We start from the raw sequence: 14,848 nt of genomic DNA, 5'->3' as shown, positions 1-14,848 counted from the left end.
TCCTTTCATCTCCTGTGATATTAGCCACATTCTGTTCTCTCCTTTCTGTCCTGTCTCTATCCCATAACAGCCATTTCCCCTGCAGCTTGTGTGTCCTTTCTGAAACCCAGGTCTGGTGGTGTCACTCCCCACTGTTTGTAGCATAAACATTGATTTATTGAATATGGCCCAAATGCTTTTGACAATTTAAACTTCCTCTCACTCCATAATTCTTGTCTTGTATGAGCCCTCACCCATCTTCCATGTGTTTGATTCTGCTTCAATAGTTGCCCCCTACTTTTATGGAAGAATTTATATTTATGCCTTATAAATATTAGTTGATCCTTGAAAAATCCCATTTGTTATTTATTACTACCCCCATTTCACAGAAAGACGTGGACAGGATCAATGACTTCCCCACGGTCACTCATCAGTTAACTGGAAGACTTAGGGTTTCAGCGCCTGCTGGCTGACTTTGGAGAAGTTTCTACTAACTCCTGATGACCCTCTTGATCCTTTCTCAGATCTGGGCTTTTCTGTCTCACTTCCGTCCTTCTCCATCCTAAGTTGTACCTCCTTTGGGTCTTCCTTGACCATGTGCTCTCGTATGGACCTTTTCCCTGTGTGTCTTTCTTCTCCCGCATTCCCCATTAGGCTGCAGGCTATGACAGCAGAGACCAAGTCACCCTTGTTTTCAGTGGCCTCCCAGTCCTGTGGCACAAGTCTCCAAAGTTATTTGCCTGGTCCCTCTTCCCACTCACAGGAAAAGTCCATATTTCTGAAAGTCTCATATGTATAGAGTCATGACCGTTTTATTTTTTTTTTTAATCTCTCACACACTGGTTCCAAAAATTCTGACGTAATTTAAGGAAAGGGATCTTGCTTCATGGTAAATCAAATCATGGGAACATTATTTTTCCATTTCAGGAAAATCAGTCACTAGTTCCCCGGGTCAGGGAGTACTGAGTTGATTTACTGTTTTTAGTATAAAGCTTCCCAGACTTGAACTTTTATAAAAATGAGCAAGTGAAAGTTATATTTTAAGAGCTTGCTCTTTAATAAGCCCAAAGGATGTTTGGTTAATTGTATGTTGGGCAAGACTTCTAACCTTTTACTATTAAGAAAGCAATGTGGTTTAGGCATTCATACTTTATGTTTTATTATGAAATTTGTCAGACTATTCAATTATTTACATGTGAAATGTGCAATACCAGATGGAATTTATCTGAAGAATTTCTGAAACTTTTCTTAAAGATTCATTTATTTGAAAGGCAGAGTTACAGAGAGAGAAGGAGAGACAGAGAGAAAGAGACAGCGTGACATCTTCCATCCACTGGTTCACTCTACAAATGACAGCAATGGCATGGGCTCAGCCAGGCCTAAACCAGGAACCTGGAACTCCATCCAGGTCACCCACATGGGTGCAGGCAGTCAAGCATCCGTACCATCTTTCTCTGCATTCCCAGGTGTATTACCAGGGAGTTGCAGCAGCCAGGACATGAATACCATGCATATGTATGGGATGCCAGTGTTAAAGATGGTAGCATAGCCTACTATGCCAGAACGCTGGCCCCAGAAACTTCTCTTAAAACTAATTAAACTGGGGCCAGTGCTGTGGCACAGTAGGTTAATCCTCCACCTGCGGCGCCGACATCCCATTTGGGCACCCGTTTGAGCCCTGGCTGCTCCATTTCCAATCCAGCTCTCTGCTATGGCCTGGGAAGGCAGTAGAAAATGGCCCAAGTACTTGGGCCCTGGAACCCACGTAGGAAACCTGTAAAAAGCTCCTGGCTCCTGGCTTCGGATAGGCACAGCTCCTGTCATTGGACTCATTTGGGGAGTGAACTAGTGGGTGGAAGACCTTTCTCTCTGCCTCTCCTTCTCTCTGTAACTCTACCTCTCAAATAATAAAATAAAATCTTTAAAAAAAGTTAAACCAAAAGAATCACTTTTCAGAAATTTTTAAAATTTTCTTTCTAGGAAGTTGAGGATATATTGTAAGAGATTCTCTTACAATTAGACCTCTTACAAAAAGACAAGCTTACTTTTTATGTAGGCCCAAATACCAAACCATTCTTGTTTTTAATGGGCAAAAGCTTAAGCTTAAGGAATCAAAATGTTCATGAGCAATAAAACAGAATAAGTAAAGAATATTCATAAAAGGAATTATGGACTGGTAAATACAATGAGTGAACTACAGCCATAGTTAGCAACATGGATAAATCTTAAAAACCTTATACAGAGTAAAAGAAGTCAGACAAAAGAAATAGATACAAGCTGATTACATTTATTTGAAGTTCAAGAAAGGAAATATGAGTTATAGTCTGTAGTGGTGCACTTTCACATGGTAAATCTATAAAGTAATGTAAGGGCATGATCACACGCAAGCACAGGACCGGGTTTCTACTAGTGCAAGAAACGGTGTTACAACTTAGTGGGTTGTTGGCACAATTCTGTTTTGTAACTGGGTGGTAGTTACATAGGTTTTTGATGTATCACAATTTATTAAATTGTGTATTTATTTTTTTTTAAGATTTATTTATTAATTTGAAAGGCAGAGTTACAGAGAGGCAGAGGAGGAGAGAGAGAGAGAGAGAGAGAGGTCTTCCACCTGCTGGTTCACTCTCCAAATGGCAGCAACAGCAGGAGCTGTGCTGATCTGAACCCAGGAACCAGAAGTTTCGAGTCTCTAATGTGGGTGCAGGGACCCAAGGACTTGGGCCATCTTCTACTGCTTTCCCAGGCCATAGCAGAGAACTGGATCAGAAGTGGAGCAGCCAGGACTTGAACTAGTGCCCTTATGGGATCTGGGCACTGCAGGCAATGGCTTTACCTGCTACACCACGGTGTTGGCCCTGCCTGTATGCTTTCTATAACCTTTCTTTACATTTCTGTATGTCATGATAAAAGAAGGAAGAGATCATAGCAGAAATTCATTCTATTTGCTTCAAACTGAAAGTGTTATCATGAGACGTGCTACACTTACCAGTCCCCATCAGTGTGTCAGGCTCTGCTTACCACCCAAGGGGGAAATGACTTTTCTGAGGAAAAAAAAATAAAGTTTGTGTTGGCTAAAGAAGAGTCAACATTCTTCTTCAACAGAATGTATAAAATACTAGTTCTCCATTTATGATAATAGGCTTGGTTCAGTCAGCCAAAAATTTGGTTTTTTTTTCCCTGTGAATAGTGGTCACTTTTGCACTGAAACTAAGGCTGCACAATAGAGCTTTGTTTTACATCAAGGTAACAGAGCTAGTCACTGTGTCAGTATAATGCCTGATATTCTTTCTATAAGGAAATCTGCTATCCCATGGGACATTAGTAGGGCTGGTTTGACATTTTCATATTATCATCCAATCAATACACAGAATAAGTTATAGGAAATTTGCTGTCATGTGTGAATAACTTGATTGAGAACCTGGTGGTGCTTTCTACTTTTCTGTCATAGTGAGGAACAAATTAAGTCATTAGATAAATATTAAGTGACCAGTAGCTCTGATGTAGCTAACAATTCTGAGAGTTAAGAATACAAATACAAACATAGGTATGATACGCTTTCAATCCTTAATGTCTATTTGAAATATTATTTCTTATGAGGTAGGCTTTTGAAATTTAGGAATTTAGATATTATTTATTCAACTGCTTCAAGTCAATTGAAAATTGGTATATTGTCCAGCCATTTACTTTTAATTGTTTGCTGTATCCATCTGGATTATAAGTTTCTGATTCTACAACATATGTCATAAATTGTATGACTTCCTTAGTTTACCTTACTCTGGACTGGTAAAATGGTGTTCGAAAAGAAAAAATGTCAAGGATTTCAGAAATGTATGCTCATATTTAGGTTATTTGGGTAAAAGAAGGAAAGGAAACAGTGCCTCCAGTTTTGGACTTGTGATCTTTCTGATGTCTGGGGGCCATCCAAATGAGAGAGTAATTATTTAAATACACAGGAATGACTAATGCTCAAAAAAGGCATTAAAAATGTATTCCTTGGATTGCATTATTCCACATGTTGATGGTAAATGAAGCTGCAACAGATAAATAGCTGAAGTTATAAAGTATATGCTTTAGGAAGAATATATAGTATGATAAGAACCAAAGATTTAGGAGTTCTGAAGATACTAATGTTCAAGGAAATGGCAGTAGAAGAGAAAATTTGTGAGTATGGAGTTATTAAGGCAAGGAAAAAATTTTCAAAGAGGAGGGATTAGTCTGCAACATAAACTCTTACAAGTTAAATAAGGTAAGAGTGCCCATTAGGAATTTAGAAACAAGGCTTTCACTGATGACCTTAACAAGAACAATTTTAGGAAATTCTTGGTGATGTTTCCCAGATTGCAATGGATTGAGAAATGCATATAAAGCAAAGGAAGGGTGGAACAATGACTCAAGGCCATTTTTATCAAGAAGTTTTCTTCTGTGAGGAAGAAGACAGGAGCTGAAGAATGAATTGAGACAGAGGTGTGGCTTTGATTTTAAAGTTCAAGAGTCTTAGGTATCCTTACATGTCGCTCCCCCTCTTCGTGGAGGAACGACACAGGACCCTGCGCTGTTCTTTCGTCTGCTCGGCCCTCCCCGGGTTTGCTGCTGGTTCTTCCCGGGTTGGCTACTGTCCCTTCCACCTCCGTGGAAGGGCAGTTCCCCCTGGCCACATTCCCCACTTCCGCGGGGGAGCGGCACACCGCCGGCCGGCTCTCTCGGGGGCTGCACAGGTGTTCCCTTAGATGTTCCCCTTAGATGTTCCCCTTAGATGTTCCTGGTGCATGCCGTCTCTCTCCTCCTTTATAGTCCTCCTCTGCCAATCCCAACTCGGCTGCCCACACGCCGAGTACGCTGCTCTCCTCCAATCAGGAGCAAGTCCTACAGTTTATTGGTCGAACTGGAGGCAGCTGTGTAGAAGCTGTTTTCTTCTCTCCCAGCGCCATATTGTGGGAGAGCAGGTGCATAGAATAAGTCTTAATTCCAGTAACTCAGTCCAGTCCGGGTTGTTCCCCACACTTACACAATGTTTTTGAGAAAAAGACAGTATAAACATAGAATTCTATGAAAAGAGGAAGAAAGATAGGATTTTCAAGGAACTATGCTCCTTGAAACCCAAGGTCAGAGAGGGAGAGGGGAAAATCCATAGCATAGATCAAAGGATTGACCTCATGTTGATGGAAACAGACCTCTCCATTTGTGCTTGGGAGAACCAAAGCAGTAGGTGCTGTTGTCCATTTGCTGATAATCCTTGGATGATTGTTTCCATTTGCATTGTGAAGAGCTAATGATCTGAGAGGCAGAAGCGAGCTACCATAGACAAAAGTAAACATGAAAATAGTTTCTTTGAATGTTGGGGAAAAGAGCTAGAGAAATAAGGATGCATTGATCAGTTTGCTTTTTTTTTTTTTTTTTTTTCAGGAGAGTGTGATTGGGGCAAGAAATTGGAAGAAGGAGGGAGACTGGGGCAATGCACTAGGGAACAGAGTTTAGTAAGGAATTAAATCAGTCAGCGCTGGTGGAGACAAATTGGAGAATAAAGAGATTAAAGGTCTTGATCGTTTTGAGGAAGAACAATGAATAAAAGAAACTTGGAAGGCTAAGAACTTGTTGGAGAGAATTTAAGATTTAGAGTTAAACAATGACCAGCTTCAAGTCTAAGAAGCTGATCAACCAAAATGGAATGATAGTAAATCTACCACAATGGCCTGTATATCCCTTGATCTACCATATTGGTTTTATAAATCTTTGTCTCCAAGTATTTGTTGATCACATTTGCCCACAACATTCAATTATTTCTTTATCTGTGCATTTAAAATCTAGAGGCATAGAGAGTGAGGCCACTGCCTGTGACTCTGGCATCCCAAATGGGTATCAGGGAGAGTTCTGGCTGCTCCACTTCTGATCCAGCTCTCTGTTAACGTCATGGGAAAATTCTCAGAGCATAGCTCAAGTGCTTGGGCCCCTTCACCCATGTGGGAAACCCAGAAGAAGCTCCTGACTCCTGGCCTAGCATGGGTGTTGCAGCTATCTGAGAGTGAATCTGGAGATCTCTCTCTCCTTCTCTCTGTAACTCTGACTTTTGAATAAATAGGTAATTCTTAAAAAAAAAAAAAAAAACTACCCCATACAAGCCTTTATTACTTCAGCTCTCTGGATAACTTCCTACCATAAATGAACAGAGTAAAGAGGTTCCCCTCACCAGCCTATATGAGTAACCAGGGTGTGCTGAGAAGCTACATTCCTCAGTTTCCCTGTGGTTCATGTCACTATATCTTTGTTCTTGCCCATGCCTTTGCCAGGACAAGTTATATCCACATCCCTTTCTGTCTTCCTCTGTAAAAGAAGCAGGATGCAGGGGAGAAATAATATCTCAGAGTTGATTGATTGAAGCATTAGCAATCCCAAATGAAGAGGAAGCCCCCAGACAGCAGTATCTGGTGGATAGAAAACTGTAGTGAGTATTTTCCAACTTAATCTTAGTGTACTTTGAACCATCCTTGTATCTTCTAATTGATATTTAATACATGAATTGCTATCTGATATTTTTATAAGACTATCTTACCTAATCAACTACATATTAAAGTTTCTTGGGCATAAGGATGGCATAATACATATTGTTTATCTGGCATAACCTAGTATATATATATGAATATGAATAAATTATTATTAAATATTACCAAGCAAATGATGCATTCGTAGATTCTGTTTGATGCCTTAGATCTGAGAAAAACAAGGTGGGAAGGTTAAAAATGTTTCATCTTCAAAGAAGGATAGTTTTAAATAAGTGTTTGTATTCAATGGCACAATTCAGACAAAACCAACCACTAATTGAATGGAGGTTGAAAGCATGAATTGAAAGTTTCTCTACAATGAGCAAAATATCTCCTTTCATTCCATGAATACTAGCTAAACCACATGTAGTCTAGTTTATATTATTTGTGATCCAGAAAATTTTTTTCTGGGCTACTCTTGTCATAAGCAGACAAGGGCAACCACATGAGCTGAAAGGCACCAGGTATGCAGGTACAGATATTTATACCTAGATCATTAGAACTTTTCCCTATTTGGAAGAAAACACCAGCTTCATATAGACATGCTATTCAGCTGTACATTGTGTTGAAAATTAAAGTAGACAAAAGCCTTGATATAGATTACCCATATCAAAGTGTCGCTTTCTCATAAAAATGAGTATCATTTTCATTAGAATGTATTCTTAGTGATTTCCTGATGAAGATGGGAGAGTCTGTGTGATAACTGTATAGAAGAAAGAGGGAGAGACTGTGAGATAAACTGTATAGAAGATTTATAGTCATCTAATTATATAGAAAGAAGTAGCAGCAGGAAAGACTATCAGAATAACTGAGAGTAAATGTATGGACATACACCTGTTCCTCACTTGTAGCCATTCAGAAAGAAGACAGGCATAATCCTCATCCATCAAGTCCACTCCTTTAGTCTGGCAACTTAATTCGGCACTGATCAGGAAGTTTTGAATAATATGCATGTCACAACCTCAGTGTGGAGAGCTCATTTGACTTGTCTATTTGTTTGTACATATTTTGAATTTTTTAAAATGACACAATACAACTTGAAAAGGAAACATTTGATTGCAGGAGTTCATATGTACTCTTTAGATGTTTTCATAAACCTTCTTCATCTATATTTTCAGCAATTTTTCTTGGACGTCTAACACTGAAATCAGTTTGCCTCTCCACTTACCCTTTCATAATGTTCGTGACACAATCCTGTGTAATTTGACACCTTGGAACTTTCAACAGACTCGGAATCTTTTGGACCTTCTAGCCATCATCAATTCACATAGTGTGCAGTAAATCCAGCTCAAAATAAACAACACAGATGGAATCGAAGCTTATAGTACAATGTCAGCAGTATCCACAGATTGACAGAGCTAGTTAGGCTGCCAGATGCACAGAATGTTGTTCTATCTACTTGTTCTTTATAACTGGACTTGATGGAGTACATCAGTGTCAAACTCCTTGCTGGTTTCCACACGCACACGCACAGAAACGCACCCGCATAAACACGCACATTCCTGCGCTCTGTATCAATGGCACCATCTGCTCTCAGCTTTATATGTGGTAGCTAACTAACTATCCTACTGTGCCTGGTCTCACCGACTGCTTTCCCTGGAAACAAATGACAACAGTTTTTATCTTGTGCCCTCCTTGGCATTATAAAATAAGGCTCTTAACATTTCCATACGCATATATTTTACATGCATTTTTTAAAAATTCTGTTCTCCATTTTATTTACTGATTCCCAAGAGAATGGCAATATCTCTTTTTACATCTCCCTCAAATTGAGATTTGCCTATGCAACTTCACATAGCAGGATTGTTTCTTCTAAGATTTACATTAAAGCAGTATGTATAAAAGCAATAGATCCTGGGCTGGTTGTCCTCCATCCATGTCATTTTGTAGGGTGTTAACTACTTGCAAAATGGGGATGCAGAAAAATGTGGAGGTGCAAGACCTGTGTTCCTTTCCACTAGCCTCCTATGCAATTGCACTGGCAATAGTGACCAGACTGGAACTCCTAAGATGTGGGGGCTGTGTAAACATTCATACACAAGTATCTTGCCTACAGGAGGAAGCGCGTGTGTTTTTCTGTCTCCACATACAGAAGTTTTTCTCTTACCTCTTTGCCATCTCGTGTGAGACCTAGACACATTGTCAGATCTAAAAAAGGGCTAAGCAGTTTTTTAACAGACAAAATTCAATTGCAAAGTCTCTTCAAAGCAGTACATTCATTTGAACTGAGAGTGTGAAATGCCATAAAGATGATACACACAATGAAACGGTAGAAGGCTGACCTAGGTTTTGGCTATACCAGATCTCTCTCCCTGACCCATTTCTGTGCCTGGCATCTGTCTTTATGACAATCTCTCTGAAAGATCTACAGGAATTATACTTACCTTCTGGTAACTAGGTAACATCATCTCCTGCAGGCTAGCTAATTGCAAGCCCACGATAACCTCACATACTGTAACTGTTAAATTTTTCATTTCTTTCAAATTATTATGGATCAGTGGAGAGGGTATTGATTTGATTCATTAACGGATTCCCAGTCTGTTCCAAGGTTAATGATTATATGTATCTCAATTACACCCTTAACAGGTTAGACTGTATGATTTGTTTTAACTGCTTAGTGCATTGTGTATCTTTCTCAGCTGAAAGGCTTCTTAGCATTTCATGATTTAACCAGTCTTCCTCCTCCTCATAAAACAATGAACCCGCATTGATGCAACCTATCAAGGCAGGGCAAAAGTGAACACAGCTTCCCACAGAATCTTTCAAGAACCCCCGCAAAAACAGTTTATTTAAGCCAGGTGCACACCCTGCAATTCATCAGCATCTGAAGTATTGGTAAGTATGAAGCAGGGAGTGGATCTGCTCTCCCGGTTTTTGATGCCTTGTTCCATCTGTAGGAGGCTCTTTCTGGACTTTCGTCTTTGGGATATGCACATAATGCAACTCATCTTAGAAAAACACAAGCAAAATACATATTTTGAAATCACCTATAATCCTTCCAACAGAAGCTAGCCTCCTTTTAACTGCTTTGAAGACCCAAAAAACATTACATAATTCAAAATAAAATATGCACATGATCCTTTTGAAGATGATAGTGAGTCAAACTCAAGTGATTCACAAGGACACGTTCCATATCGGCCAGGACGAGCCAGGTGGGAGGAGAGAGGGACCCACTGCGGGGACTCCAGAACCGAGAACAGGTCTATCAGTGAGAAGACAGCACGTTGATTTTGACAGCAGAGAACAAGGTTATTGATTCTAGCTCTCCGCCTCCCCCCTCACAGTTGCCTCCAGGCCTCTGCTTCTGTATATGTAAGCCAAGGAAAGTGCTACTGCATCCTGGACTAGAACTGTTTGAATCTAGGGTCCATCTGATCAGGCCTTCTTGTGACGGGAAAGCTCTGCCCCTTGCATGCAGTACTATGGAGTCTGTAGCAGGGACTGCATTTTTAAGAATGTCACTGCTTTCACTAACCACTTCTGTTTGGAACAAGCAAAGCACCAGACTCCCCTCCCTCTGGAACCCCCAAGATTCTGACAGAGTTTGGGGCCTCAGAAGCCAAACGGGAATCATCAGGAGGAGAAACTTCAGTTATACAATCCATTAAAGAAAACAATAGAGCTTGCAGCTGAGCTATTAAAAAGAGTAGAGCAATTTTTATTTCAATGGCTACATTTTATTTCCTCTTCTGAGTGACTGTTAACAAAGGGCCGCTGAAAGGACTGGATAAAAAGCAGGCGTCAGATGCAGGATCCATGAGTTAAACAACATTATTAGATACAATTTCATAAAATCTAGTTGCTTTTTTGCTACTAGAAATCATGTCCTTTTGTCAACTTGTGGTCACATCAGCACTTCTGCTGATATAATTTGCTCCAGCTGCAGAGCATAGCTGGCCTGCAAATCAGGAACCAGAATGAGGACAGGCAGGAATAACTCAATGGCTTGGATAATGTGCAAATCACTACACTTCTCGCTATTAGTCTACTTTTTTTTTTTTCAGAATATTTGGAAGAAGAAACATTTATCTTTAGCAAAACAGCCAATCAGCCACCCTCTTAAGAACTGGTTTGTCTGGTTATCTCCTGAAATTTAACCTTCCCTGTAATAATACTTTATAACCCTGACATTATCTATTAATTGTTTTCTCTTTTGCCCACCATGAGGTGGTAATTTAACTACCTAATGTCAACTGCCTCCTGCTTTTATTCACCACTCTCTATCAAAAACAAAGTTCCTTGATTGTAAAAATATTTCTTAGCATTCCTGTTTATAATTTTTTTGCATTTCAAGTGCTTCTATGCAGCCTGGGATGTACAGATTTTCAGTAATACATGTCGTTCTGTCAACAAACTTATAAATGCTTCAATTCCAAACACAAAATGGATCCAGTCAAAACTAAGAGAATACTGCTTACTGATTCGGGCATCGGTTAACAGGGTGGAGGCTTACCTAGAAATTTAGCGTGGAACCTCAACCTGCTCTGTTCCCCTGATTGGTAACTCTAGTGACTGACACTGAAATCAGTGAGACTTGGATCCCAACCATTTAAAATTCAGCTATTACTGAATATTCACTAGGCACTTTGTAAGTTCCTGAATAAAAGCAAACACCAAGCGTCCTTCTACGTCTGAAGAAATCATTCTACACGGTGAGCAAAGACGAGCAAACAATTGCAGATAGAACTGGGACGCGGAACCAGCATCTGCAGTAGCAAGCGCGACGTGTCCAGCGTGCAGAGGCGGCAGCGCCGGCTGCGGCGCAGGCGCACTGAGAGGCTGTCCTCCGCATGGCCGCCTTCCAGGGACAGGTGCATCGTTGCGGCAGACCCTTTATGGAACCTGTCGCCTTCTGATAGTCACCGCTGCGGCAAGCCGGCGCCTCTTATAGCTAGGGTTGGAACAGTTCCCTTTCTTCTTTGAAAACTAGCCGAGACTTAGGACTCCTGAGCATGCTTTTAGATGCCATTGTTTTAGAAGACAAAAAGAAGAAAGATGTCGTGTACCTGCAGCACTGAATCTATTTCCCATTTGACAGATTGGTAAACTGAGGTTGGGATCAGTCCTAAGTCCTATTCTGTTCTTTTGCAACACATTATAGAGAGAAATTTGCCAAAACTCTGGACTCGGCTTACTCCACAGATCAGAAGGGAAGTGATAATATTTTCTCAAATGTTTGTGAGTAAACCTCACTCTTCCTGAGAGCTTAGAAGTCTGACACGGCTAGATGTACCCAGTAAACCACATGGACTTTAAGCAAATAGAAGTAAATTTTAATTTCAGAGTGGAGAAAATGAGAGCTGAGCCTTCACAGTGCTTGGATATATAATGTGTATGCTTTCATTACTGATCAATTTTGGGTGGGTGGGAAAACTGTGGTTTATTTAAAATGCAATTGAAGTTTGTAGATATTGACAAATTTGCAACATTTAACTACTACATTAAGCAGTTCAAATGAGTGAAAAACTAAATGAGGGAATGGCAAGATGTCTTCACCTCTCTAACAAAATTAAAACACTCCATTAACAGGAGAAAAAGCAGTTATGAAATAAATTTTGACACCTCCAATCGCTCTTTCAATTTTGCCCTTAACAGGCATCCTTACAGGTAGAGCTAAGTCCATAAGGTAGACCACAGGGAGCAAGCTTAGCATCCGTGTTCTCTTGAATAGGAATGAGATATTTAATGGTTCTATGCCCATAGCCAAGAACAAATCTTTCTTTTATCATCATTAAACTTTAAACTGGTTCTAACAGTCACCAAAATGGGCGAGACATGTTTACTATGATAGCACAAACACACTTTTCAGACCACCAAATCAATACATTTGTCAAATTTCAAATTCTCTGGTATCTTGAATTTGTGTCTAGATGGGTAATAACAACAATAACAAAAGCAGTAAGAGTATTTCTAGAATTTTCTTTAACTTTTTTGAAAGAGAAGATTACTTATTCAAAAGGTAGAGATACAGAAAGAAGGAGAGGTAAAAAGAGATCTTTCATCCACAGGTTCATATCCCAAAAGGCTATGATGGCAGGGGCTGGGCCAGGCGGAAGACAAAAGACTGTAACTTAACTCCTTCCAGGTCTCCCACGTGGGTGGCAGGGGCCCCGGTATCTGGGCCATGTTCTTCCAGAGCTGAAGTGGAGCAGCTGAGACTTGAACTGGTGTCACAGGCAGCTGCTTAATCTGTTGCGCCACATCAGCCCCTTGCTTTCACTTAGCAAAATGGAAAATGTCATTTACTCTGTCCACATTGAAATTAGAAATGCATTTTTCTTTCTAGAACTGCCCTTTTTGTTTCTCATGATCACGTACATTGTGGCAGTCTGGAATCAGGCAGAACAATCTATGTGACATTGAGTCTACTAATATTTTAATGATGTGGTTTCAATAATATTGCCCTTGGAAGTCGCTTCATCCCGCAAATATATAAAGAATATTTTGAACCCTGAATATGCTGTTCTTCAGACCTGTTTCACCAAGTATGAATACAACATGGAGAATTAAAGTATGTCCATTCCACCAGAGTTAAGAACTCATAGTTCAAATGTTAATACTCAACACCTGCCCAGCTCCTGGGTGATTTTTGTCAATTGCTTTCACTGGCATTTGGCCTCACAAAAGATGAGGACTTCTAAAACAATAACAAAGCATCTCAGATGTCATTTTATTTCCTTCTCAGTCTCTTTATGTGCTGTTGTATTCAGTAAGTCTGTGAACACAAGATGATGAGACAAGGATGTCTACACTGGTACGTTTTTAAATATTTTAATGATTAAGAGAGATAGTGAACTTCAGTATATCACAAAATTATTGAAGTAAATGTAATTGAGAAAGAGATCTGAAAATAAAAAAAAAAATAAAGAAGAAAGGAAGGAGGGAGGGAAAGGGGGAAAATCAAAAGAAATAATGAGAGAGAAATCAAACAAGAAGCCTTGGAACCATTTCTGTTACTTTATCGAATGTTTTGTCTGCTTTAAACAGATTAGTGAGCCACTGTCTTTTTGTTTTGTTTTATAAAGAAGTTCTGTTGACTTAAAGCACTACTGCCAACATAGGCAGCAATACCACAAGTATAGTTTTCTGACAAAAATATTTAAAGCAAAGAAAAAAATATTCAGAGCCGTTCATGGTATTGAGTACTCCTGAGTTTTCACAAAACACTTCCAAGGACTCAGCGAAGAGCCCCAGGAGTTTCCCGTCAGCCCAATGCAACCCTTCTGTGCGCTGCAGGGACACGCCCACTTGGCTGAGTCCACTGGGAAGGCAACAAATGATTATTATCTGTGTCTCTTCACCATGTGGGTTTCCTTAGAACAATGTGTATTTGTAAAGCTATGGAAAATTCACACACACGCAAGAATTATGAGTACGGTGTTGTTTGCATTTCACTAACCGTGAATCTGATCATTTTGTCTAATGCTCAGACTCTCATTGTTGATGATGTTTATTTTTCCGTTTGGATGCAGATCTCATAAAATGGATGAGAACTCAATTTATTTGTGATATAGCATGTGCTGTAGGAAGCAAGTATTTGAGGAAATCTCTTGTTCCCCTACAGAACTGTAAGACTGACGAAGTCACAGATTGTGTCCTGTTTAGATATTCATGGCCTGGTGAACAGCAGAGTTCCTTGCACATAGCAGAATGAGTGAACATTTGCAGAGTTAAAGTGGAATCCAATTGAATTATAATGTAAGACAGCAGTTATTTGACAATTTTCTAAAACAGACACAGCTGATAAATGGACAGTTTCTAGCATCAAACGTTAACTGGCTATGAATTAAGATCTTGCTGGGATTAAAGGGAAATGAACTTATATCTTTTTGTTAGAAAATCTTACCTTTAATTAATTTATTTCTGTGACAGAGATAGAAGGAGTTCCCATCCACTGGTTCACTCTACAAATGCACTCAATGGCTGGGGCTAGGTCAGGCCAAAGCGGGAACTTATTCCAGGTCTCCGACAAGAGTAGCAGGGACCCAGTTACTTGGGTCAACACCACTATCTACCAGGGTTTGCATCAGGAGGAAGCTTGAGGCAGGAACGAGGAATTGCACCCAGCTGCTCTGATGTGGGATGTATCTGTATTCAACCCTAGGGTTAACACCTGCTTCCACAGAGCCTCGTTTTTCACCTTGAATTTTCAACTAGCTGTGTAGTTTCAACATCGTTGATCCTATTGATAATAGTTTCTCCGGTAACAGTAAAAATTACACTCATCGGGTGTTAATCCTATTCTAAGCATAAGCACTATGATACATGTTTTATATTTTCTATTGTTTTACATCATGCTACACTAACCCCTTGAAATAGTCATACTTATTCTC

At 39.9% G+C, this 14,848-nt stretch overlaps 1 long non-coding RNA gene across 2 annotated transcripts in view; it reads right to left on the bottom strand.

Moving 5' to 3' along the window:
• The window catches only part of LOC149122239 (uncharacterized), a 43,487-nt gene extending 28,861 nt beyond the window's left edge, over positions 1-14,626 (bottom strand). The window contains exons 1-3 of one of the 2 annotated variants that reach the window (XR_016220483.1): positions 14,362-14,626; positions 6,642-6,684; positions 2,966-3,020 (exon numbers count right to left, since the gene is read on the bottom strand). This is a non-coding gene — a long non-coding RNA (uncharacterized LOC149122239). The remainder of the gene's footprint in view (positions 1-2,965; positions 3,021-6,641; positions 6,685-14,361) is intronic. The other variant, XR_016220482.1, reaches the window with a different exon arrangement.
• Between the last annotated feature and the right edge of the window lie 222 nt (positions 14,627-14,848).

This window comes from Oryctolagus cuniculus, chromosome 14, assembly GCF_051225735.1.
Source record: "Oryctolagus cuniculus isolate XC-2025 breed Fujian yellow rabbit chromosome 14, ASM5122573v1, whole genome shotgun sequence".
NCBI classification, from domain to species: Eukaryota; Metazoa; Chordata; class Mammalia; order Lagomorpha; family Leporidae; genus Oryctolagus; species Oryctolagus cuniculus.
Note: the sequence above shows the minus strand (reverse complement) of the source record. Positions and strands in the feature narration are given on the sequence as shown.